A 24,476-nucleotide genomic window follows, 5' to 3' on the forward strand; every position below is an offset into this window, starting at 1 on the left:
GAATTAAATTTTTATTTTTTTATAATTTCCACTGATAATATCAATGTTTATTTTAAAGAATTTTTTCTATTGTTATCAATTTGAATTTTCACAGTTGCAAGAAATTATGGAGAGTCAAGCAAAAATGATTTACATTATTAAATAACATAAAAAAACATGAGTTGTAGAGTGTTGGCAGACTAAAGAGGAAGGAAGGAACAAGAACTTAAATGTTTCCCATTGACTCAGCAAAATGTGTATGTTCTGAAAGAATCATTCTGTGTGTGTGCGTGTTTGGGTTTGAGAGAGAGAGAATAACCACACACAACATATAGTGATACTTGTATGTATATGTATTTTTTGTATATACCTATTTCATACCAGGTTTTCTGTCCTTAAAAGCGAGATGTATGAATGGAAGAATAAACAGCAATAGTCATTTCTTGAGTTATTCACATTTTTGTTTTACTATAACAGCCCATTTTCACATTTTGCTTTTGCTGTATCCAATTAATTCGGGTGAAATCGGAGAAACAGGTGTTCCAGGGGAATCTGGATCCAAAGAGAACAGAGGGAAAATGGCAAGCACCCTTTTATAGTCTTTTATGAATATTGATTTTTCTTGAGCTTGGCTTGTTAATATATTGCAGAAATAACGTCCTTTTACATCCTCAGGTGATAGAAATCTGTTTTGAATGGATATCTTTTAACATGCTGAATATATGTGTATTACATCTATTGTAAGCACAATAGTCCAGATCCTGCACTCTGTTGCAGTTGCTTTGTACACCACTAGTATGTCTAAAACTGGTGTAGCCAGCTATGGAAGATCAACCTAGTACAAGAAGCAGCCTCCAGTGGCCTATAGCTGGATGCCATGTCTATCTCTTGGGACCAATGTAATGGGCTACTACCTTGAATGGTCCGTTACAATATGTGCTAACTACTTATGCTAAACAAGCTGTTCCACCGTGAATTTTGCTGTGACACAGGGAGTATCTTTCCCAGACCTGAAGAAGAGTTCTGTGTGGCTTGAAAGCTTGTCTCTCTCTCTCACCAGCAGACTATCTTTCATTGGTCCAATGAAAGATATTACCTCAACCACCTTATCTCTCTTGGTACCAATGGCAGCCTGAATAGTTTACACTGAAAGACTCATGTGGCACAGAGCTGGCTCCAGATCAGGGAAACACAAAGTCTATTTGATAGAAATCCTGTGGAGGGCTGAGGTTATGGGGAAGTCGGTGGAGTGGGCGAGGGTATTTTTGTTGCTGTTTTTACTGGCTGAGATGTTGTATTTTGCTCCTTATGAATAGTAAGTTTAATTTTTCTCTTATCTCTTATAAGTGATTTTATATTTTAAGTTGAAATGATAAATAAGTTACCTCATAGTTACTAGTTTGAAAGAGTCTGATAGATGGCCAAGTCTTCTTCATTTAATAGGCCAAGGTAAACAAAACACTGCTTTTGTGGTAATTGTTTCCGGTTGAACTGTGTTTTCAGCTCCTCTGACAAAGGCAGGGCAAAGTCTTAGGCTATGTCTACACTGGCACTCACACTTTTATCGCTCAGGAGTGTGAATAAACACTTCCAGGAACGACAAAAGTTTTAGTGATGAAAAATGCCGGTGTGGGCAGCGCTTCGTCATCGGGAGCTGCGTTCCTGTCAACAAAGCTACCGCCCTTTATGGGCGGGGGTGTTTTTATTTTGTTGCCAGGAGAGCTCTCTCCCAGCAATAAAGAGCAGCCACACAGCGCACTTTACAACAGCGCAGCTGCCATGGCACAGGTGTGCCATTGTAAGGTGTGCTGTGTAGACATAGGCTTAGGATTAGTAGCAGTTTTGTATTATAAGTTAGCCAGGCATATTTTCAGCTCTTGTTTTTGTAATTATTACACTATGACCTATTTTTTTTCTCACTTCAGCCTGATCTTGCTCCTTCTGAAATCAAGGAGAGTTTTGCCTTTAACTTCAATGGGAGCCGGATTGGGTCCTTGACTCTTTTTTGTACATGTAAAATGTTATTGATTAGATATGTTCTACTATATTACACATGACATGGTACCCATTATCCATTAATTTCTAACACATGATAAAATATTCAAAAGCACCAGAGTGATTTAGGAACCTCAGTCCCTTGAAAGTCAATTAAATATATGCTCCCAAAGAACATAGAGCCTTATAAAAATTTTGCCACCAGACATTAATAAACTAGGCTAGGCAGGAAAGGCTGGGCATGCCATTGGGGTTATAAATTGTGTTATGCACTGTGTTAGGACAGTTTAATTGGTAACACTCTGACTTCTGAGCCAGAAGAAGCTTTTTTGAAGTACGGTCAATTCTTGCCAAGGGCCAGGTCATTGGTCATCCTAAGGTCACTGTGCACTGCTGGAGCTGTGCAATATGACCTTAAAACGATGTTCAAATGGTGTGCCAGCATGGGAGGAGAACCTTGAACCAGCATAGCTGGCTTTACTTCCACTGCACTGCCCCCCTCTCCCCCCCCCCCTTGTGCAGAGGTTGTGTCAGGGATAGCTGAAATTGGTTAGGGGTGCATAGCTAGGGATAGAAGGGGTGGGACACTTCTGTAGCACCTCCTATCCAAGGATATCAAAGCACTTTTCAAATCTGAATGAATGTAGCCTCATGGTGTCTTTGTGGTAGGCAGGCAGGCAAGTGTTGTTGTTTCCATTTTACCACGAGGATACTGAGTCACAGAGAAGTTAAGTGACTTTCCCAGGGTAACCCAGAGTCCATAGTAGAGGTGGGAGTAGAATCCCTAACTCCTGAGTCACTGTTCAGTGAGCATTGCTAGCATTCAGCTGAACCGCACAAAGAAAAGCAGTAGTATGATGCCATCCTGTCTATTTTTCTTCTTTTAAAAATGGTTATGTGTGAAAATATATGGGGCCTGATTCTCTTCTCACCCAACTATAAATCAGGAGTATATCCACTGAATTGACTGGAATTAAACTAGTGTAAAACTGGCATTAATGAGATGGAGAATTGGGCCCTAAAGTAGAGAAGTACGCAATAGTATCAAAACTGCTCTATATACCATTTGTAGATTGTCTGTCTGTAATGTATGCCAATGTTTCCAGGGTGATGCAGGTTATCTTGGTCAGAAGGGTACCCAGTGACATCAAGGACACAAGGTAGGAATTGACCACAAAAAGTGGTATGTAATTTTATTTGCATGAAAAGCTACTCACTTTAAATTTGAAGGTGATTTTTTTCCTGTCTCAGGCTACAGTGTATGTTCAATTGTCTAAATCATCAATACATTTTGGAGGCCTGGGGGTGTATAAGCTGCTTGATTATGTCACTTTGAAAATGCTACTTCTGTATTTTTGCCAGCAATATGAAAATAAGTTTTTGTGTTAGTATGCATATCAAAGTATCTTACAAATACTTTGAACTAAAATTCTAAGGGTCAGATTTTCAGAAAAATAGAGAGCCAAAGTCCAAGCATGTAATTGTGTGTCTACATTTCCACATTACTACAGCTGCGAGCACAATCAGGTATTTGCCTGTTCAAATGACTATTTAGATGCCCAAATCTAATTTTTCATGCCAATTTACACATTTGTTTAAATACCTAATTGTACTTAAAATATAGGTGCACCTTTTTCCCTTGGGCCTTTCCTGAAAATTGACAATTAAAGAACAGTACATGTTTGGCAATCTGTGTTGCAATATTTTTAAAAAAATTAGGAACGTATATCTGGTTTTGGAATTATTTCTATATGTTAATTATTTATGTTTGAAGTTTGCAGCTTACAGCTGTTTTCAGATAGTTTTGTAATCATAGGCTGGAATTAAAATATCACAATAAAAGTGAGCTGAGATGTCACTCGTCTCAGAAATTAAACTTGGACTCCACTCAAATCTAATTCTTGTTTGTAATCTTGTTTGCAGTTTATGTCCCAGTAGTGTCGTACAAAGATACATTGGACTGATGCTTAGGGGCAGCAACATTACACCTGCTTTTCAAAGGTGCTGAGCACTTTGATTCCCATTTATGTTAATTATTTATTCTTCTCTCTCTTCCCAGACCCCATTTAAATAAAACACCCAAACAGAATCAGTAACAGTTATCTTGCTCCCACCATTCTGGAACTTAAATTGCCACAATAGAACAATACATATTAAATGAAAAGAGATAAAATACATAGTACAATGAAGTTCTGCTATGATTGTCTTGTCTTACAAGCCATTCTTGCATTTTAACAGGTTTCAGAGTAGCAGCCGTGTTAGTCTTTATCCACAAAAAGAAAAAGAGTACTTGTGGCACCTTAGAGACTAACAAATGTATTTGAGCATAAGCTTTCGTGAGCTACAGCTCACTTCATTGGATGCATTCAGTGGAAAATACAGTGGGGAGATTTATATACACAGAGAACATGAAACAATGGGTGTTACCATACACACTGTAACAAGAGTGATCAGGTAAGGTGAGCTATTACAAGCAGGAGAGCGGGGTGGGGAGGGGAAACCTTTTGTAGTGATAATCAAGGTGGGCCATTTCCAGCAGTTGACAAGAATGTCTGAGGAACAGTGGGGGGTTGGGGGGGGAGAAAAGGAATAAACATGGGGAAATAGTTTTACTTTGTGTAATGACACATCCACTCCCAGTCTTTATTCAAGCCTAAGTTAATTGTATCCAGTTTGCAAATTAATTCCAATTCAGCAGTCTCTCCTTGGAGTCTCTTTTTGAAGTCTTTTTGTTCTAATATTGCGACCTTTAGGTCTGAAATCGAGTGTCCAGAGAGATTGAAGTGTTCTCCACTGGTGTATGAATGTTATAATTCTTGACATCTGTGTCCATTTATTCTTTTATGTAGTGACTGTCCAGTTTGACCAATGTACATGGCAGAGGGGCATTGCTGGCACATGATGGCATATATCACATTGGTAGATGTGCAGGTGAACGAGCCTCTGATAGTGTGGCTGATGTGATTAGGCCCTATGATGGTGTCCCCCTGAATAGATATGTGGGCACAGTTGGCAACGGGCTTTGTTGCAAGGATAGGTTCCTGGGTTAATGGTTCTGTTGTGTGGTGTGTGGTTGCTGGTGAATATTTGCTTCAGGTTGGGGGGGCTGTCTGTAAACAAGGATTGGCCTGTCTCCCAAGATCTGTGAGAGTGATGGGTTGTCCTTCAGGATAGGTTGTAGATCCTTGATGATGCGTTGGAGAGGTTTGTGTTGGGGGCTGAAGGTGATGGCTAGTGGCGTTCTGTTATTTTCTTTGTTGGGCCTGTCTTGTAGTAGGTAACTTCTGGGTACTCTTCTGGCTCTGTCCATCTGTTTCTTCACTTCAGCAGGTGGGTATTGTAGTTGTAAGAACGCTTGATAGAGATCTTATAGGTGTTTGTCTCTGTCTGAGGGGTTGGAGCAAATGTGATTGTATCGTAGACTGTAGACAATGGATCGTGTGGTGGTTGGCTGTAGACAATGGATCGTGTGGTGTGGTCTGGATGAAAGCTCATCAAGGATCTACAACCTATCCTGAAGCCGCTAAAAGTCCCGCAGTGCAGTGGGGCGCTCAGGCAGGCTGCCTGCATGCCGTGGCCCCACTCCACTCCCGGAAGCGGCCGGCTGCTAGCATGTCTCTGCGGCCCCTTGCGGGGGGCAGGAGGAGGCCACTCCACGTACTGCCCCTGCCCCCAGCACCGTCCCCGCATCTCCCATAGGCTGGTTCCCAGCCCATGGGAGCTACGGGGGCTGCGCTTGCGGGAGTGGGCAGCGCACGGAGATATGCTGTCCCCCTCACCGCCAGAGGCTGCAGAGACGGGCTAGCAGCCGGCCGCTTCCAGGAGCAGCGTGGAGCTCTGGCAGGCAGCTTGCCTGAGGCCTGCTGCGCTGCTGTCTGGGAGCCGCCTCTGGTAAGCACCTCCCAACCAGAGCCTGCACCTCGCACCCCCTTCTGCACCCCAATCCCATGCCCCAGGTCAGAATCTCCTCCTGAACCCAAACTCCCTCCCAGACCCCACGCCCCCTCCTGCATCCCAATTCCCTGCCCCAGCCCTCTCCTGCACCAAACTCCCGGCCCAGGAAAACGACTAGTATACAGGGGCCCCACAAAGTCTAATAGCCCCAGGCCCACAGGAGAGTTCATCCGGCCCTGCTGGGAACACGCTCTTTCTCACATCAGTGATTATCAAGCATTCTGTCCTGTAGTGCAGTGGTCTCCAACCTTTTTATGCCCAAGATCACTTTTTTGAATTTAAGAGCAACCCAGGATCTACCCCGCCCCTTCCCTGAGGCCCTGCCTCTTCCCCAAAGCCCCGCCCCACTCACTCTCCCCCACCCTCACTCATTTTCACCAGGCTGGGGTAGGGGGTTGGGGCTGGGGTTGGGGAGGGGTTGTGGGCTCTGGGCTGGGGCCGAGGGGTTTGCAGTGTGGGAGGAAGCTCTGGGCTGAGCCTGGGGCAGGGGGTTGGGGTGCAGGAGGTAGGGAATGTGGGCTCTGGAAGGGAGTCTGGGTGCAGAGTGTTGGGGTGCAGGAGAGAGTTTGGGGTGCTGGCTTCTGGAGGGGGCTCAGGGCTGGGGGTTGGGGTGCAGCCTCCCACCAGGCAGAATTTACCTCCGGCAGCTCCCAGTTGGCTGTGCAGCATGGCTGCCACTAAGGCAGGCTCCCTGCCTGCCCGTCCCCACGCCACTCCTGGAAGGGGCCAATGCGCCCCTGCGGCCCCTGAGGGAGGCGGGGGGGCAGGTGGCACATAGCTCTGCACGTGGCTCTGCAGCTCCGATTGGCCACAGCTCCCCGTTCCTGGCCAATGGGACTTGCGGGGGCAGTGCGTGCAGGCAGGAGCAGCGTGCGGAGGGAGACCCCTGCCCCCCGTCCACGGGGCCATGCTGGCCACTTCTGGGAGCGGCGTGGGGCCCGGGCAGTCAGGGAGCCTGTCTTAGCGGCAGCCGCACCGGAGATGGCTATTGACCGGTTGGTGACCACTGCTGTAGTGTGTATGTGTATAAATGTAAATATACACACATACATATATATATAAATAGTTTTGCAATCAGTAGTGGCCATGAACCACACGCCTGGTGAAAAGAGCAAGCCCAGTTTATATTTCTCATCTTTCCAGTCACATTGCTCGCTCATTTCAACATGATGTTACAAACACTCATGCTAACCACTTTTAGACCATGCTAAGAGCCTGCAGGGGTTGTCTCTATGGTACAGAAATGTGCAATACGGGGGCATGATTTCTACATCTCACTAACGTGATAGGCATTAATTAGTCCATGTAGACCATGCTGGTGTGCACTAAAAGTTCCTTAGTGCTCTTTAATGAAGTGCTGTGGTACTATGTTAAAATGCACAAGGGGACTACAGATCAATTAATGAGCAAAATGTTAGTGTGCTTTAGAAATCACAGCTCTGGAGAGCACATTATCCCTCTATGTAGAGGTGCCCTGAGTTACAGGCATTACTGCTGATAAGTCAAAAGCAGACCTTTTAGCCAAAGGTCTATTTTAGATGTCCTCAGTCGGGTGCTAATCTAACACCCTGCTGAGACAGCGAGTGTAGCACTCAGAAATGTAACCCTAAAGGATTTTTCACACCTCAGTCACACCCTTCACACTCTTGTTTGATTTGCTCATCTAAACAAACCATGGCTTCAGTGCACCCAGAACAGATATGGGTTTTCTCCCTGAGACCGGGTTTCACAGCAGGGAGGTATATTTAGATAATGCCAAATAATTTATGCATGCACTGGCCCTGAACAAGCCTTAACTTATAGTGGAGACGTATGTGAAGACATACGGATGCCTAGCCAGTCCCACCCTAGTTATTCTCTGCCACCACCCTTCCCACACACAGATGCACCCGCTTCTGTATCCTCCTAACTACACCCATCCTCCTCTTGCCTGCCTGAGAACAGCTTGCTGGTCTGGTGTGTGTTTCTCTTTCACTGCTTGATGATATGGCTTCTGGTGGCGCCTCTGTGATGCTGGCAGGCCAGGTGCCAGCTCTTGCCAAGGCTGCAGGCACTATCTAAAAATGGACAAACTCCTAGTTGGAGACCAGACCAGTTCACTTGTGTGTGTTGAGTTGCTCAAAATAGGTATCAGTCTTATAAGAATGTATGTAGTATTTAGACTCTATCCAATGCTTGTCAGTTGGTGCATGCAGTAATCTCACTTGTACTGTCTGTATGCCATGCTAGAAGGAAATATGTAAGTTTTGCTATATAGCTTTTTGAAAATGTTTGTTTTAAACCTGTGAACTCAGATGGGAAGAGTGATTCCCCTTGCCTGTCCAGAAGAACTGTCAAAATCAGGTGGGCCGCCAAAGACCAGCGCAATACAAAGGATTGGTTAACGGCCTATCACACCTTGGAAATGCTACATGCAAGGAAGCTCGTCCTTTGGACTTAGGCTACGTCTACACTGGCAATTGAATGATAAAACTTTTGTCTTTCAGAGGTGTTAAACCCCGCCCAAGACAAAAGTTTTGCTGCGGCAAGTACCAGTGTGAACAGTGCATTGTCGGCAGGAGCGGTCTCTTGCCAACAATGCGAACGCCACTCGTTGGGGGTAGAAGTTTTTTGTCGGCAGGAGAGCCGACAAACAGCCGTGTCGCTAAAAGCTGTGTAGTGTAGACGTAGCCTGAGAGACTGAATGAAGGACTAAAACAAAGACACAGGAAAGTTTTCCATCTCTTTGCTGTTTGAACTCTCACAAGGCCAGAGACACTAAACTGAAGTCAAAGATCCCCAGGGGTTACCCCCTGGATCCACTGTGAAAGACACTTCGACTTGATAAATCACTACAACTGTCACTTTTAGGATTTAGGCTATGGCTACACTATGCAGCTTTTAGTGACACGGCTGTGCCGCTACCACCATTTCGCTAAAAGGCTCACAGAGTTTCAGATGTCAAAGTCCCATTTACAAAAGTAACTTAGGGCAGGTCTACACTTGAAATGCTGCATTGACGCCGGTGTGCCGCTGTAGTTCTTAAGTGACGATGCTTCTCCCATTGGTGTACTTAATCCCCCTCCCTAAGAGGTGGTAGGTATGTCAATGGGAGAAGCACGAGGGGTTAGGTCGACCTAATTACATCGTTCAGCGATGTGGATTTTTCACAGCGAGTGGCGTAGTTATCCTGATATAGGTCTGTAGTCTCTCTTGTGTCTCCTTGACAGTCAGTGGGCCTTAGACTCCTAAGTCCCAAAGGATCAAATTTAAAGGTATTTAGGTGCCTAAAGATACAGATAGGCTCCTGATGGGATTTTTACAAGCACACATGCACCTAATTTCCATTGATTGCTTGATAGTTCCATTGAGGTGGTTGGTGTTTTGTTGTTAGCCTTACAGGATGATAATTGCTAGGCTCACTCCGCTTTTCTTTTTTGAAAATGTGTACTCTATTTCAGTGGTTCAATGGTCGGGGGGATGTCTAGAGGGCCCAGCTCCCCCTCTACCCCCATTGGCCCCTGACCAGAGCTCTCCTGCTGGTAATAGCTCACCTTACCTGATCACTCTTGTTACAGTGTGTATGGTAACACCCATTGTTTCATGTTCTCTGTGTATATAAATCTCCCCACTGTATTTTCCACTGAATGCATCCGATGAAGTGAGTTGTAGCTCACGAAAGCTTATGCTCAAATAAATTTGTTAGTCTCTAAGGTGCCACAAGTCCTCCTTTTCTTCTTGCATTTTAATTATCATAATTATCCACATAGTTGAAAGCTTGAAATTATCTAGTAATCTGCAATCCTGTTCTTCTAGGGTGCTAAAGGAACAAAAGGAAAGCACCCTTTTTCCATATCTATCTCTGGCATATTCTATATACATTTAGAAATAAAACACTTCATCAACTAAGAATTCCTTTCTTTCTCCTTTTTTTGTTTCTGCTCTGCAGCCATGTGAACTCATTATCTATGTGCACAACCATGAATGTAAGTTCTATATCTTGCTTTATAAAATTGCATCACCACAGGGTCAGCAGTTAAAGTGATATTTTAGGGGAAGAAAATCAAGCTCTACCTATCACTTACTTTTCAATATCCAGACTTATCTGCCATGTACATGCAAAAAAGAGAGTAACTGCTTGACAACTAAACAGCCTTCACTTCAGAAAGAGTATATTTTGCTCACGGAAGATCCTTTTTATGGTGCTGCTTTAGCTGTGTTTGTAGAGTGTACAAAGCGAATGGGCAAATGTCTGTTGATTCTAGTAATCAGTTGGTAACTCTGCATGATCATCTCTAACATGCTTCTTTGATTTCCTTTGCAAGTCCACAAATTACAAAACAAACAAAAAACCCTCTTTTGAAATATAAGACTATTTTAAATGGCAATAGCTGTTATTGGGATCTGTGTTCCCTTTGTTGTGTATATAATAACCTTCATGGAAATTAGGTGCATGGGGTACTTGGAAATGGCTAGTGTTTGTATGAATAATGAAGATTCCCTGAGTGTCCTTAAGGGAAGATAAGTGAGTAAATTACATTATTTTCTGTAAATCAATCTTAAATACAGATTATGGACCCTTACTCATGTGACTAGTCTTGATCTTCAGCTGAACTTGTCTAAGCAGAGAATATTTGGGACAATATTAGAATGTTTCAGTCCAGTGTCTTGAACCATGAAATTTGCCAAAACTCAGGAGTTTGGATAATTTGCTGAATTACATCTATTTCCCTAAACTCTGTTAGAAACCAAGGCCATAGAAATCTACAATAAGAACATACAATGCAAATTAAGGAACAGAAGCTGAACTCCCTGTGCACCTAACAACTTCCACTGAAACCAATGAGAGGTGCTGAACATTCTGCATTTCCATTCAAGGCAGTAGGAGATGCGGATGATCAGCATCTCTGAAATTTAGGCCATTACTGTAAAGATACTTAGAGCGCATCTCTCTGGATTACTTGCCTTTTAATAATTAAAACTGCGAATTATGTCACTTACCCTGCAGCCCTCACATGAGTGACTTTTGTCATGGGAGCCATCCAACTGACTTTAGAACAACAGAGGTAAAACTTTTATTCATGTTTGTGAGAACTGCAGGATGATTTGGCCTTAAAACTCCATTCGTCCTCCTCAATATCTGATGAAGTATCTTGCATCTGAGGCAACTTTGCAAACAAATATACTTGGAGATGATCATCAGGTCCCTTGGGAAAACCTGCCCCACTGTTTTCTTTTCCTCTCACTCCCAGAAGTTCCCATTGACCTTCTCAGAGTGCTGCTTTTATAGTCACAATTTTCAAGGCCCTACATTGAGTCCTCCACTGTGGGATAAAGGGGATTGGACGTGTGATCAGAAAGGCACCATCAGTGCTTCTCTTTAACTGTGTTGTGATATTCCCAAGGCCCTGAAATCTCTGTGTCCACAGCAGGAGTGAGAAACCAATATTCTTCCTTTAATCAAGAATTTCTTCACGTCGAATGTTAGCCTTGACAACTATTCACACTTAAGACTTTGTTGTCCTCACAGTCTGCATATATTTGCAGTTTCAGATGCATTGGAGTTGGTAGGATCATGCACTGAATCAAAAAGAAGGATATATTCTTCTTTTAGTTTAATTTCCACAAATCTTTTAAGTTTATGGTCCAGTGTATCACTGATTCCCATTGTATGAATGTTTTCAGCTTATATTTTCTTGGCCTTTTCTTGCATGTTTCCGACTTGCTTCTTGGTGTGTTAGCATCCTCAATCCTTTGCATCATTCATCTTTGATATTGTTAAAGCCCCATATAGCTAATCTCCGGGAATGTTACTATTACCAGTTCCAAAGCAGTATATAGTCTTCTTTTGTATCTTTTCTTTCTCTTGTTTCTTTTGTCATATTGTTATCCTGTGCTGTTCTCTCTGCTTTTTTTCTTTTTCTAATCTCTCAGACAGGGACACAGACAGGGCTACACTCCCTGACCCCACACATTCCAACAGTGCCTCACTTCCTCAAACTGCTGATGAATTTTGTTCTCTGACTCTGTGACATACCCGGGTTACAATCCAGATTGAGTAGCTGTGTCACCCCTGCCCTCTAACCTGGAGTGCCATTTGCAATATTTTACTGTTGTAGCCTCCAGCCTGGACTCTTCACAAACAGCCACCAGCATGCCAGCCACTCCCAGCTGTGTGTGTGTGCTGCAGCCAGCCAGCCACATCTTGGCTCTTACCAGCCTTGGTTTTATACTTCAGGGTGACCCCAATATACTCCCAGTCTTATATTCCCCCCCCCCCAGAAATGTATGTCTTGTACTGCACAGCCGTCTCCTGCACAATCCAAATTTATATATAGTCTGTTATTGCTTTAATACAAATATTATGCCTAAATGGCGTTTCCCAGGCACTTCAATTTAAAACACTGGATTAAATAAAACAATAAAACAAGTTTATTAACTACAAAGAGAGAGATTTTAAGTGAGTACAAGTAATGAGGCATAAAAGTCAGAAATGGTTATAAGAACATAAAGTTCAAATGCTACTGGTGCCTAACTTTGCAAACTATATCAGATTCAAGCAAAGTTTCTCATCACATGCTTTCAGCAGTCTTACTGATGAAACTTCTTAGGTCAGGACCCCTTCTCCACTCCCACAAATGCTTCTGTTGTTGTTTCTGTTGCCATGAATGTGATGAACAGGGATGGGGGAGGTCTTGGGGTGTTTGTCCCTCCTTTTTATAGTGTTAGCCCCCCTCTTGGAAAACATTTCCAGCTGATATTCAGGAGGCAGGGTCTATAGGGAAGGATGTTCCCTGCTGCACCTTAGTCACCTTTTTGAGCGCCCTTTGTTTCCCTTCCTGCGTGATGACTCTGATTACTGCTTAAACGCAAATTAAGCAGAGCACAGATTCCTTTGTTTGAGACAGACCTGTATGCCAATCTCAGTTTGGAACATGTGTTAACACCATACAGAGGAATCTTATAACATACAATGACATACAATGTTGCCACACACATTTTATCAGGACAATAATGACCAGCAAATTATGAGTTTTCAAATGATACCTCACACGGCATACTTTGTACAAAGATTATTACAATACAGTATTGTGTGTGGACACAAGGGTACATTCTGTCACACTCTCCTTTTCCAACCCTCCTTATTTGTTCTTATCTTCACCTGCTTCCACGTCTCCTTGCTGCTTTACATTCCACTCCCAAAAAAACATGATATTAACCTCTTTTGCAACTGCATCACATTGTTGATTCATATTCAATTTGTAATCCACTATAACCCCCAAATCCTTTTCAGCAGTACCACCACCTAGCCAGTTATTCCCCATTTTGTAGCTGTGCATTTGATTTTTCCTTCCTAAGGGTAGTATTTTGCACTTGTCTTTATTGTATTTCATCTTGTTGATTTCAGACCAATTCTCCAATTTATCAAGGCCATTTTGAATTCTAATCCTGTCCCCCAAAGTGCTAGCATCGCCACCCAGCTGGTGTCATCTGCAAATTTTATAAGCATACTCTTCACTCCATTTTCAAGTTATTAATGAAAATGTTGAATAGTACCGGACCTAGGACAGACCCCTGCCTGACCCAACTAGATATATCTCCCCAGTTTCACAGCAAACCATTGATAACTGTTCTTTGACTATAATCTTTCAACTAGTTATATACCCTCCTTATAGTAATTTCATTTAGACCATATTTCCCTAGCTTGCTTATGAGAATGTCATGTGGGACTAAGCCTTACCAAAATCAAGATATATCACGTGTATTGCTTCCCCCCATCTGTGCATTTTAATGGATTTATGTTAAGTTTGCATGGCAGTATACAAAAGTTGTTGCCATCTGTATGTTAATCCGTTTGCTCGGACATGGTGTGCACATTTAATTGTAATCATCGATCACAATCACCTTTGCTCTTATTACAGTCGATCATTGGCTGTTTGAATCAATGCTTTACGGTTTTTGATATTTAGTGAGAGCTGCATGTTGAGTTTTCTAATTGGTATATGTACTTGTTTGGCAGGAGTGGGGGGGGGCGTAAACTACTACAGACACAAAGGAGGAGGGGCAATCCAATAAGTTCGGATCAAATAAGTCCAATAACCACTAGACTAGTCTACAATTCCCCGGGTCCTCTTTGTTCCCCTTTTTAAAGATAGGCACTGTGCTTGCCCTTCTCCAGTCCTCTAGGACCTCACCCAACCTCCATGAATTCTCAAAGGTAATCACGAATGGTTCCAAGATTGCTTCAGCCTAGTTCTTTAAGTACTGTAGGGTGAATTTCATCAGGCCTTGCTGACTTGAATACATTTTACTTATCTAAATCTTCTTTAACTTGTTCTTTTCCTATTTTGGCCTCTGTTTCTTTCTCCTTGTTGTTAATATTAATTGTGTTAAGTATCTGGTCACAGTTTACCTCTTTAGTGAATATTGAAGCAAAACGGGCTCCACCTACTCCACCCTTTCCCCAAGGCCCCACCCTACCCTGCCTCTTCTCACCCTGCTCCACCCCTGCCCCACCTCTTCCCTGCCTCTCCCCACTCCCTCCCCCAAAGCACGCCCCATCCCCGCTCCTCCCCCTCCCTCTCAGTGCCTCCTGTACGCCAGTGAACAGCTGTTCCCCAGCGTGCAGGAGGCGCTGGAAGGTGGCGAGAAGTTGAGAGGCAGGGCTGCCGGTGGGCATGGGATTCTGAGGGGAGGAGGGAAGCTTGGCTGCTGGTAGGTGGTAGTCACCCACTAATTTTTTTTCCATGGGTGCTCCAGCCCTGGAGCACCCATGGAGTCAGTGCCTATGGCCTTAGCCTTTCTAATTTTGTCCCTACATGCTTGTGCTATTCTTTTCTATTCATCCTTAGTAATTTCTCCATATTTCCATTTTTTGTAGGATTCCTTTTTGACTGTCAGGCTATTAAAGAGCTCCTCATGGAGTCGTGCTGTCCTCTTACTATTCTTCCTATCTTTCCTTCGCATGAGGCTGTTTGCTGTTGCGCTTTTAGTACTATCTCTTTGAGAAACTTCCAACTGTTCTGTGAACTTCTTTTAGTCCTTAGATTTTTTTTCCCATGGGACCTTATCTATCAGTTCTCTTAGTTTGTTAAAGTCATGTTGGTGTTTCTCTTTTCTCAGAGTTTCCTCTTATATTATAACAACCTTTGTCTGGGTCCCATCATGGTCCTGGGTCCCATTATGGCCTGTACCATGAGCTTAGATTACAATTCCTTTCCCATTCACTGGCTTTATTTTCAGCTGTCTTTCCGAACATCATGTGCCTCTACTACCATTTGGAGTCACTAAACGCACTGAAATGTATTTAATCATAGCCACACCCCATGCTTTTCCAAGGCTTAGTGTTGCATTTAAATAAAGTACAATAGACATGGTAGGACCCATTGTGCCTGATGAGCATGGAGCTGGGGGCAGTACAGAACCACGTTACCACCGGGAGCGCTCCAGGAGTGATTGTGCCTCAGGAAAAGCAGTCCCTTCTGGACCTTCCAGACAGGAAGGGAAGCGCTCCATAATCCCCGCTCTGCACCCCGCCAACCTTGCAAGCCTGTATATGGCATGGTAGGGGGCAAGACTATGACTCTGGCTTCCCCCTGCCTGCCGCTCCCTTCCCCCCTGTTCGAAGGAGTACAGGAACTAGAGTTGTGTCCAGCACATGCACTCCTCAGTGCAGTGTCTGAAAAAGTCTCATTGCGTTCCTGAACTCTGCCTCAGCACGACCTCCCCTTGTATCATTTTCTGTATAGTGAGTCCCTAGATAGCCCGATATAATATTGCATGCTATCTAGGGAAAGCAAAATTAAATAGTTATTAATCACTGCAAAATAGCTTGCATTTTTTTATCTTGTGTGATTTGTATAACAACTGTTTTTATCTTCTAGGAGAACCGGAATGCCCAGTATATCCAACAGAACTAGTGTTTGCTTTGGACATATCCCAGGATGTCACACCCCAGTTACTTGAAAGAATGAGAGAGCTTGCAATATCAGTAGTGAATGCCACCAAAATTAGAGACAGCAACTGCCCAGTGGGAGCTAGAGTCACTGTTCCAATACTCGTTATCTGATTCGCTTCTCCGAGTTCTACAACAAGAATCAGCTCCTCAACAAACTTAAAAATCTGGTTTATGAGAGATCCTCAAGTGAATGGGATATTGCCAGAGTGATGCGATTCATTGCCAGGAATGTTTTCAAGCAAACTCTCCAAGGTCCTAATGTGAGAAAAGTAGCAGTGTTTTTCAGCAATGACTGTCTGCAGATGAATTTTCTATTAACACAGCAGTTCTGGAGTACACTGCATTTGACATGGTTTCAGTCGTTCTCGCTTTTAATGAAGTTCCCCACATCAGTTATGCTTTCGCGGTAAGAAATCCACTAACATTTTCATTCTGATGTTCAGAAACAAGACTTTGTATTTCACAGCCTTCAAAACACAGTGTGCCACATTCATCCTTTGGTGTAACTCCATTATCTTCAGTGGAGTTACACCCAGGACAGATCTGGCTCATTGGATTGGCTATTTGAGATTATATATGGGGCCAAATCCTGCAGCACTTACATGAATAGTTCTTATTAATGCTAGTCATCCCATTCAAGTCAGTAGAACTACTTGTATAAGAGCTGTGCATCCTGTGAGTAAGGATTGTAGGACTTGGTGCTTAATCGGAATATTTTATAACCTTAAATTCAAGAAAACCGGCCTGATTCTCCACTGCCTTACACCTTACATTGTCTGTCATTTACTCCCGTGCAAAGTGAGCACGGAATGGCAGTAAAACAGTACCAAACCAGAACAGTGGTGTTTTCCACTCACTCTGCTTGGGGGAGCTAAATGACGACTACACAAGGGGCAAGGCAGTGGAGAGTCAAACCCAGTGTGCTTGAGAACTGTAGAGTTCACTACCAAAGCAATGTTTTTGTGGAACTATTAGCATTTGTGACAAGAAAACACTCTAAATAACAGTTGTTGACTCAAGGAATGGTAGCGAGAGTCGGGTAGCTTATGAAGAAAAAATGGATTCTTAATTATATGGTGGCTTGCAGAGGTATCACTGATTACATAATCTAATGACAGTGGGGTTGCATAGTTGTAACTGAGGGAATAATTTGCCCTGCAGAATCTTTATTAACGCTGATGCTGTGCGAAATGGAAAGAACCCAAGTTGACTGTCAACAACTAAACTGAGTTGGTGGGAGGCCAGACAGAAAAAGTATCTTCTTGCAAACTGTGCAGACTTGGTATGAAAATCACTGAGGCACACTGAATATGGAAACCCACTTGTTAGTCATTTTTTAGGGTAGCAGAGCAATTTAAGCTCTGGATTTAGCAACAACAAAAATCAAAGAGCAGATCTGTGCAATGTGGCAAAGTTTGCATAGCTAGAGGCAAATAAGTTTTGGTTTTCTATATTTTTTTCTTATTTTAACAGTCAGTGCAACTTTAATGTTGCTCTAACATGGTTTGGGGGCCTAATATTAGGTGCAGTTCCTGTCCAGCTATCTAACTTGTTCTATGATGACACTTCCAGTTACCACAGTACGATTATAAGATAACACTGTCTTGGCCCAAATGCTGATCACATGAGCAAGATGAGCAGGATTCGACCTCTTACAGCATTAATCATTACTCGGTGTCTAAAAGTGTGTTCTGTGCTTAGTTGTGCTGCAGTACGTTCTATGAAGAGATTGGGTTTTTGCAGCATTTTTTGTTGGAAGGGAGAAAAATCAGTTGGAATTTTACAGCTTCGCCATTCTGTGCTTTGATGTTATGGTAAAAATTACTTTACAATAAAGCATGTTGTCATGGATTTCCTTGGAAACCCAGTAATCTCTATTAAGGAGAAAGACTAGAAGCTAAACAAAGATATAGTTGAAGACACTATTAAGAGAAATCAGTTTAACAAATGGATGTGGGGTAGGACAACCTGCACTCCGGGAGCCATCCAGCAGGATGCTGCATGTGCCTCAGTTTCCCCTTGGAATCAACCTGTGCAAAGGAACATTGTCTCAGTGGCAAATTCAAATCCTTTTATTAATATAAAGAGGCACAGTCCACAGATCCCTTATAGTAAAACAGGTTTCAGAGTAACAGCCGTGTTAGTCTGTATTCGTAAATAGAAAAAAGAAAAGGAGTACTTGTGGCACCTTAGAGACTAACCAGTTTATTTGAGCATGAGCTTTCGTGAGCTACAGCTCACTTCATCGGATGCGTAGCATATCGTGGAAACTTCTGCAGTTTCCACGATATGCTATGCATCCGATGAAGTGAGCTGTAGCTCACGAAAGCTCATGCTCAAATAAACTGGTTAGTCTCTAAGGTGCCACAAGTACTCCCTTTCTTTTTTCTATATAGTAAAACAGTTCTTCTCAAATCCCCGAAGTTAAACAAGGTTACAATGCAGCAGCTCGTCAATCCCATGCAAAGGTCACCATTCCCCAGTCACACAGCCGAGAGTCACTAACCACTCTGTCCCAGTTCCTTTAGCCCCTGTTCCAGGGCCCCACTCTCCGGGGCATCTACCTGGGTGTTCCAAGACCCACAACTCTTCTCCCATAGCCCCAAGGCAGGTCTCCTGGGACAGAACTCTCAGTCGTGTTCCATTAAGCCAGGCTTCCCTCCCTGAGAGTCCTACCCCTGTTCAGGGAATGTCCCTCCAGGACAACCCCCTTGTTTTGGGCTCTGCTTCCTGCAGCCCTCCTCTCAGGCTTGCTGCAGGGGGGCTTCACCTAATGTTCTACTCACACAGGCCTCTCTGACTGTGACCTCTACCCCTACTCCCAGGATCCAAGACCCAGCATCAACCCTTCTTGTTTTGGGTTCAGCTTCTCCCAACCAGCCTGGTTCTTCCCCTTCTTCATAGGGGTTTCTGCATGAGCTCTCCTTTAGCTCCACAGAGTTCCCCAGCTCTGGCCAGGCCCCACCACTGACCTTTTGCTCCTTCCAGTGGCTCTCTGTACAGCTCTCCATTGCTGCTGTTTCTCCCTGTCTCTCTCCTCTCCTCCTCAGGCAGCTCGCACCTGCCCTTCTCTGTCCTTTTCAGTCAGTGCTCTTGAGTAGCTCTGACTCACCGGGTCTCTCTCCCCTCTAAGGCCAAAGCTGAGGTGCCCTCTTTTAAGCCTAATTGTGGGGTTAACTGACCAGTCACAGGTACACTGGCCTCTTCTCTCGTAAAGGGCCAGTGTTACCCTGTGACAGGGTGTTTCGTTTTATTTTTTAAACCTACAGGTTTTAGCTTAAGAGTAGTTTAAAGGGTGAGAGATGGGAGCATGGAGTAAGAAATTGGTAGTTCAGGGATACATGACATGTTCTTTAATTTGTCAGACCCAATAATCTGACAAATCAGCTTTGGCTAAGAATAAAAATTCCTAAGCAATCCCAGAAAGTGGGCATAGAATTTTTCTGACTCACCCATTTCTCTATCACTTCTCCCCATTTTTGTCACTGTCCCTTCACATAATAAATCCTAACTTGTGTTATATTACTGTGACGGGACCCCCCAGGGTGCAACATGGGACCATGGGACCACTGTGCCCCCTTTACTCACTATTCTGGGTTGTCGCTGACAATGCTTTACTGGTGGCAAGCAGCAAATCCCTCCAAGTGCTGTTACCACTCAGTACAACCGCATGTGGAGTCCCACACCCAGTGGATTGCATGAATGCTCCCAGAGCCACTCACGATCACACAAAGAAAGGCACTAGCCAAATCCCCCCAGGTCCCAGCCTTGTACCCTAGGAATATACCCTCTTGCACTGCTCAAGACCCTTTCTTGAGCAATGTAAGTTTATTGGTTCACCACTTCATCAATGGAAAGTGGACATACACCAGCCTTTGTAAGCTGAGCAGATTTACTCAGCACTTCAGTCAAACTCACTGGTAAGGATAAACATTAAAATAAATTTATTGATTACAAATCTGAAAATCAGGTCCTAGAATGGTCCTTGAGAAATGTAAAGTGCATGAAATATCAGCAGAGCTGACACACGTGACTCAGGCAACACACCTGCCTTCACACTTCGTGTGGTATTTTATAATGTTTTCTATAATAATAAGATTAGGAGGTATATGTTACAGCAGTTTTCAATGTGCATGCCTTGTCAGTGGAATGACTTCTTATTCCACTGGAAAGAAGACTGATTAAGAGGCACTTTAGATTTCTTGGTGATGATTTTTTTGGAATTTAGTTTGTAATTCGGGAAGGTACTGAGCACCGTTAGCTCTACAGGAGGTGTGGTGTGCAGCATCCTGCATGATCAAAATGTGGGAATCTACATGGAAAATTGCACCCAGAGTGCTTATTGGAACACTCAGTGTGGTATTCTTTGAACAAAGAAATTTCTCCTTTTAGTTATTTCTCATTCAATAAATATACACGTTTTTCCCAAATAACAATTCAGTGATAATTTCTAGTAGAATTCCAATGTATATTTTGCTACAATGAACTCTGAACAGTTCCTTACATATTTCTCAGTGCTGAGATAAATGTTGTTTTTAGAGTATTGTGTTTTAGGGTATTTATATGTATTACAAAGTGGCTTCTGGCTCTAAATTTGCATCAAAGTAAATATTGCCACAAATGTCACCAGTCTCCTAGAACAAGTGAATGGGAGGGAATTTTAATGTAATAAGGCCTAATTTTGTGAGGAGAGGATTATTTCACAGGATCAGGCCCTTAGCTTTCTGATTTTAATTATACATTAACTTTCACAGAGGTAGAAGATTGTTGTTAATACTTTAAGGTTACGCTCTTTTATCCTCTCCAGAACTGAGAGCTCAGATGACATTTCTCTTGTCACACTTTCAGTTACTTCAAAAGGGAAGTGCAAACTAATTTTCTGTTTATTTGCAGACAAATGTAGACCAGATGACTTGTGAACGCCGCAGATCCCGATCACCACCGGCATATGTGGATGCTGCTTTCATTTTGGATAGCTCACAGAAAATGAGTGGTGCCAAATTTGAGAAAGTGAAAGACTTCCTGGGTAGAGTACTTGATAACTTTGACATTTCCTCTGAGCCTATGATTTCTTCCACAGGTGATAGGGTGACTTTGGTGAGCCATGCTCCACCAGGTTTCAAACCCCACACAGGGAGGAGCCGTGTAAAGGCAGAGTTTGACTTTGTCACCTACAGCAGTAGACAGTTAATGAAAAGATATATCCAATGATCTGTTCAACAGCTGAATGGAGCAGCTGCTCTTGGCCATGCCATACAGAGGACAGTTGATAATATTTTCTTAACTGCACACCACCCAAGACAACACAAGGCTATCATTGTTATATCTGCTGGAGAAACAAGTCAGTGAGACAAAGAAACATTAAAGAATACGTAAGGATAAGGCCTTTGTCAGCAGCCATATTGTAAGGCCTAAAGTCTAAGACCTTCATCTGCAGCCAGATTAAAAGAGCAGCCGAGCAGCACCATTAGCTGAGAAGCCGGAAGTCACATCCTCACATTCCATCTAAATTACATTAAAACAATGTGATATCAGGCTGTTAAGAAGGAGACCCTGTCCTAATAGCACCCACTATCATCAGATAAAGATACAGATCTTAAGATGGTTAAAGAAAACTTAGTCTGATAGCATCCTGTCTGTCAAGATATCACTTATCTATAGTAGTGGTTGTGAAATCCTCATCTCTTTATTGTTTTGTCATTATGGTCCCCACTTCCCTATTGTTTATCTGTATGGTCTCTGTCTGGTTCTTTAATTGTTTCTGTCTGTTGCATAATTAATTTTGCTAGGTGTAAATTAATTAAGGTGGTGGGGTAGGATTGGTTAAAGAATTTTGTTACTCTATGTTAGGATTGCTTAGTAAAATTTTAGTATAATGATTGGATAAGGTACAGCTAAAAAGGACTCAAATTTCAGTATATAAACTGGGGTCCAAAAGGAAGTTCTTTGAGAACCAACTCCAGGACACAGGCCCAAAGATCAGCGCTGCCAGACCTCAGCACTCTGCCAATGACACTGTGCAGAAACTGGAGCCCCCAAGATGGACCTAATCCTGACTGGCCATCAAGAAAAGTTCATCTGTCTGTCTTATTGGGAGTGGTGAGCACTGTATGTGTAGCGTGTGCAGTCTGTTTTGGTGATTGTTAATAAATAGAGCTTATAAACGTAGGATATTACTGTGTAAGGCTCTTTCACTGGTAAAAGGTCCTGCACACCTGCAGAAGTAGTATACACCCAGAGCCCTATATATTGGGAAAGGATGTGGCTACTTAAATTGACCAGGTTAGTTACACCCTGAGCCCTATGAACTGGGTACGGGTGGCCCTTAGCCCTACAAATTGGGTAAGGGTAGGTGATTTTCACCTGGAACCCTACACAATGGGAAGAGGTAGGGGTGCCTAAATTAACCGGGTTAAGCCTGGAGCCCTACGGACTGGGAAAAGGTGGGGTGCCCTAATGTGTGCAGGTAACAAAAGAGCCAAGTGCCAAGGATACGCTCTGTTTGTAATTTCATTAAGACATGCATATAATGACAAAGAATTGGAAGAGCTGGGTAGTATTCCCCTGGAACATCATTTGGTTCAGCTGGGCAGAGTTCACAAGCCTGAACTTGAATATGTAGTGAGGTTTATGAAACCATTTGTGCATCTCCTCAGGCATAAGTTATTATGTTAAAGCTGTTTCATTGTTCTTCAGTGAATTAGATCCACAAATGTGTTAAGCCTGGAGACTTCAGTGCAAGTTTTCTATTCCAAAGTCCCTCAGCTCTGTCTTCAGTGGGACAATTTAAATCCTCCAGGGGTGAAAGGGTGGTTCAATTCCATGCTTGTTCATTCCTAGGGCTCTCTAATGAGACTACTATCAACACCGGGGCTCTCAATAGGTTTTATGATGGGAAACCTCTCTACTAGGAATTGAACGAAGGCCACCAACTTTATTTCACATAGACCTCCTATCAACTATCATATGGCAGTGACTTTAGGTCACCTCTAGCTTCTGCCGCTGCTTGAACCAGTGACCTAGGCTGAGGGCTTGATGTCCTATTATCAGTTCCCTGGGCCGTCTATGTATTGAATAAACAGAGAAAATGCTGACCTAGTAGTAGATCAACCTAGTAATATGTCAGAAAAGTTGTGGTGTTCTTGGGTCACTTGATTACACATCAGAAGAACCTGCAGATTTAGTACAATATATACTGCTTAAACATCACATCAGACCTTGCAGACTTGCTGATGGAATGATACTGGAGGAGGCTGCAAAGTATAATTGGACTATCATCCTGAAGTCCTCACCTTAACGTAGACAAATTGAATTATTTTTAGATTCCCTAGGCAAAAGTAAGCTTTTGAGAGACCGAATTGCAAGGGTGAGAGAACAAATGTACTATAAATTACTCATAGCTTGTAATAGTATTATGGTGTGAATGTGCCTAAAAAATGGTGCCAATGCATAAAGAAACAGCAGGTATTTAAACTGAGTTTGCCAATGGCCCTGCTCTCATTCTCTTATTAGAGCAGTGTGCTATAAGAAATGTTATAATTAATGTACCGACATTACTGTTAAAGCTTAAGCATACTAGAGAGTTGCACTTGTTACTTCTATAGTTCAGGCACACAACTCACACCAGGAGCTCCTTGTATCCCTCCATTCCCCCTCCCCTCCACACAGGATCCTTGTGTGCCACCATCCTATCTCCTATTTCAGAAACTCCCTGCAAGTCCCCTCCTTCATACCAGGAGCTCTAATTTGCCCCATTCCAGGGTCCCCCATTCTTCCCCCTCCCCCTCATTCTGATTCTATTTCTCTCTCTCTTTCAAGGAGTCAGCATTTTAAAACTGTATTGGGAAGATGGGCAGAGCTGAGGTGAGGGTGGGGTGGGGGTATTGTTATTATGATGGAAACTGTTAATGCTGGCCATCAAGTAGTTCTTTGATTTGTGGACAATTACAGAGGTGCCTGAAGCTGCTAGGTCTGCAATAAGATGTCAGGAACTACGTGGCATTCCCTCTGCCCCCATTTTCCCGCTTTCAATTTTCACCAAAATCAACAGGGTTCTGCCCATTGATGTCTAGAATATTCCTGGAGATTTTGGAATCGCTTGGATGTGACATCCAAAAATTATTGTGTTACATTCAAACAGAAATACAAGCGGAGTATAAGATCTTGCAGGCTTTACCAGTAATGCTTCTTACTGGTTTCAGTGTTTAGTACAACCATGCTTGCTGAATGAAGTCTGTCTTGGTAAAAAGATACCTGGGGGCAGAAGAGGAAAAGTGTGAAAACAGTTTCAAATTGCATTTGAGTTGATACATTTAATTACTATGTCTTGTTTTCTTGACAGGTGCAATCAACAAATATCCACCATTAGCGCTCAGGAGAAATTGTAACAGAATCAGCTCTTAGGACTTGGCTACACTTGTGAGTTAGAGCGCATTAAAGCAGCTCCAGGCGCCCTAACTCATGATGTGTCCACACTGGCAAGGCACATAGAGCACCCGGACTCCGCGGCTAGAGCGCTTCTGGTGATCCACCTCGGCCAGTGGAATAACGCTTGATGCGCCCCCGCTGGAGCGCCGGGGCGCCAGTGTGGACGCCCTGCTCTGTTAGTGCG

At 43.2% G+C, this 24,476-nt stretch overlaps 1 pseudogene; it reads left to right on the forward strand.

Annotated features, from left to right (window-relative positions):
* Window positions 1-1,758: 1,758 nt before the first annotated feature.
* On the forward strand, window positions 1,759-22,540 carry LOC141981899 (collagen alpha-6(VI) chain-like; annotated as a pseudogene).
* Window positions 22,541-24,476: the final 1,936 nt, after the last annotated feature.

The sequence above is a fragment of the Natator depressus genome, chromosome 2, assembly GCF_965152275.1.
Source record: "Natator depressus isolate rNatDep1 chromosome 2, rNatDep2.hap1, whole genome shotgun sequence".
Lineage (NCBI taxonomy): Eukaryota > Metazoa > Chordata > Testudines > Cheloniidae > Natator > Natator depressus.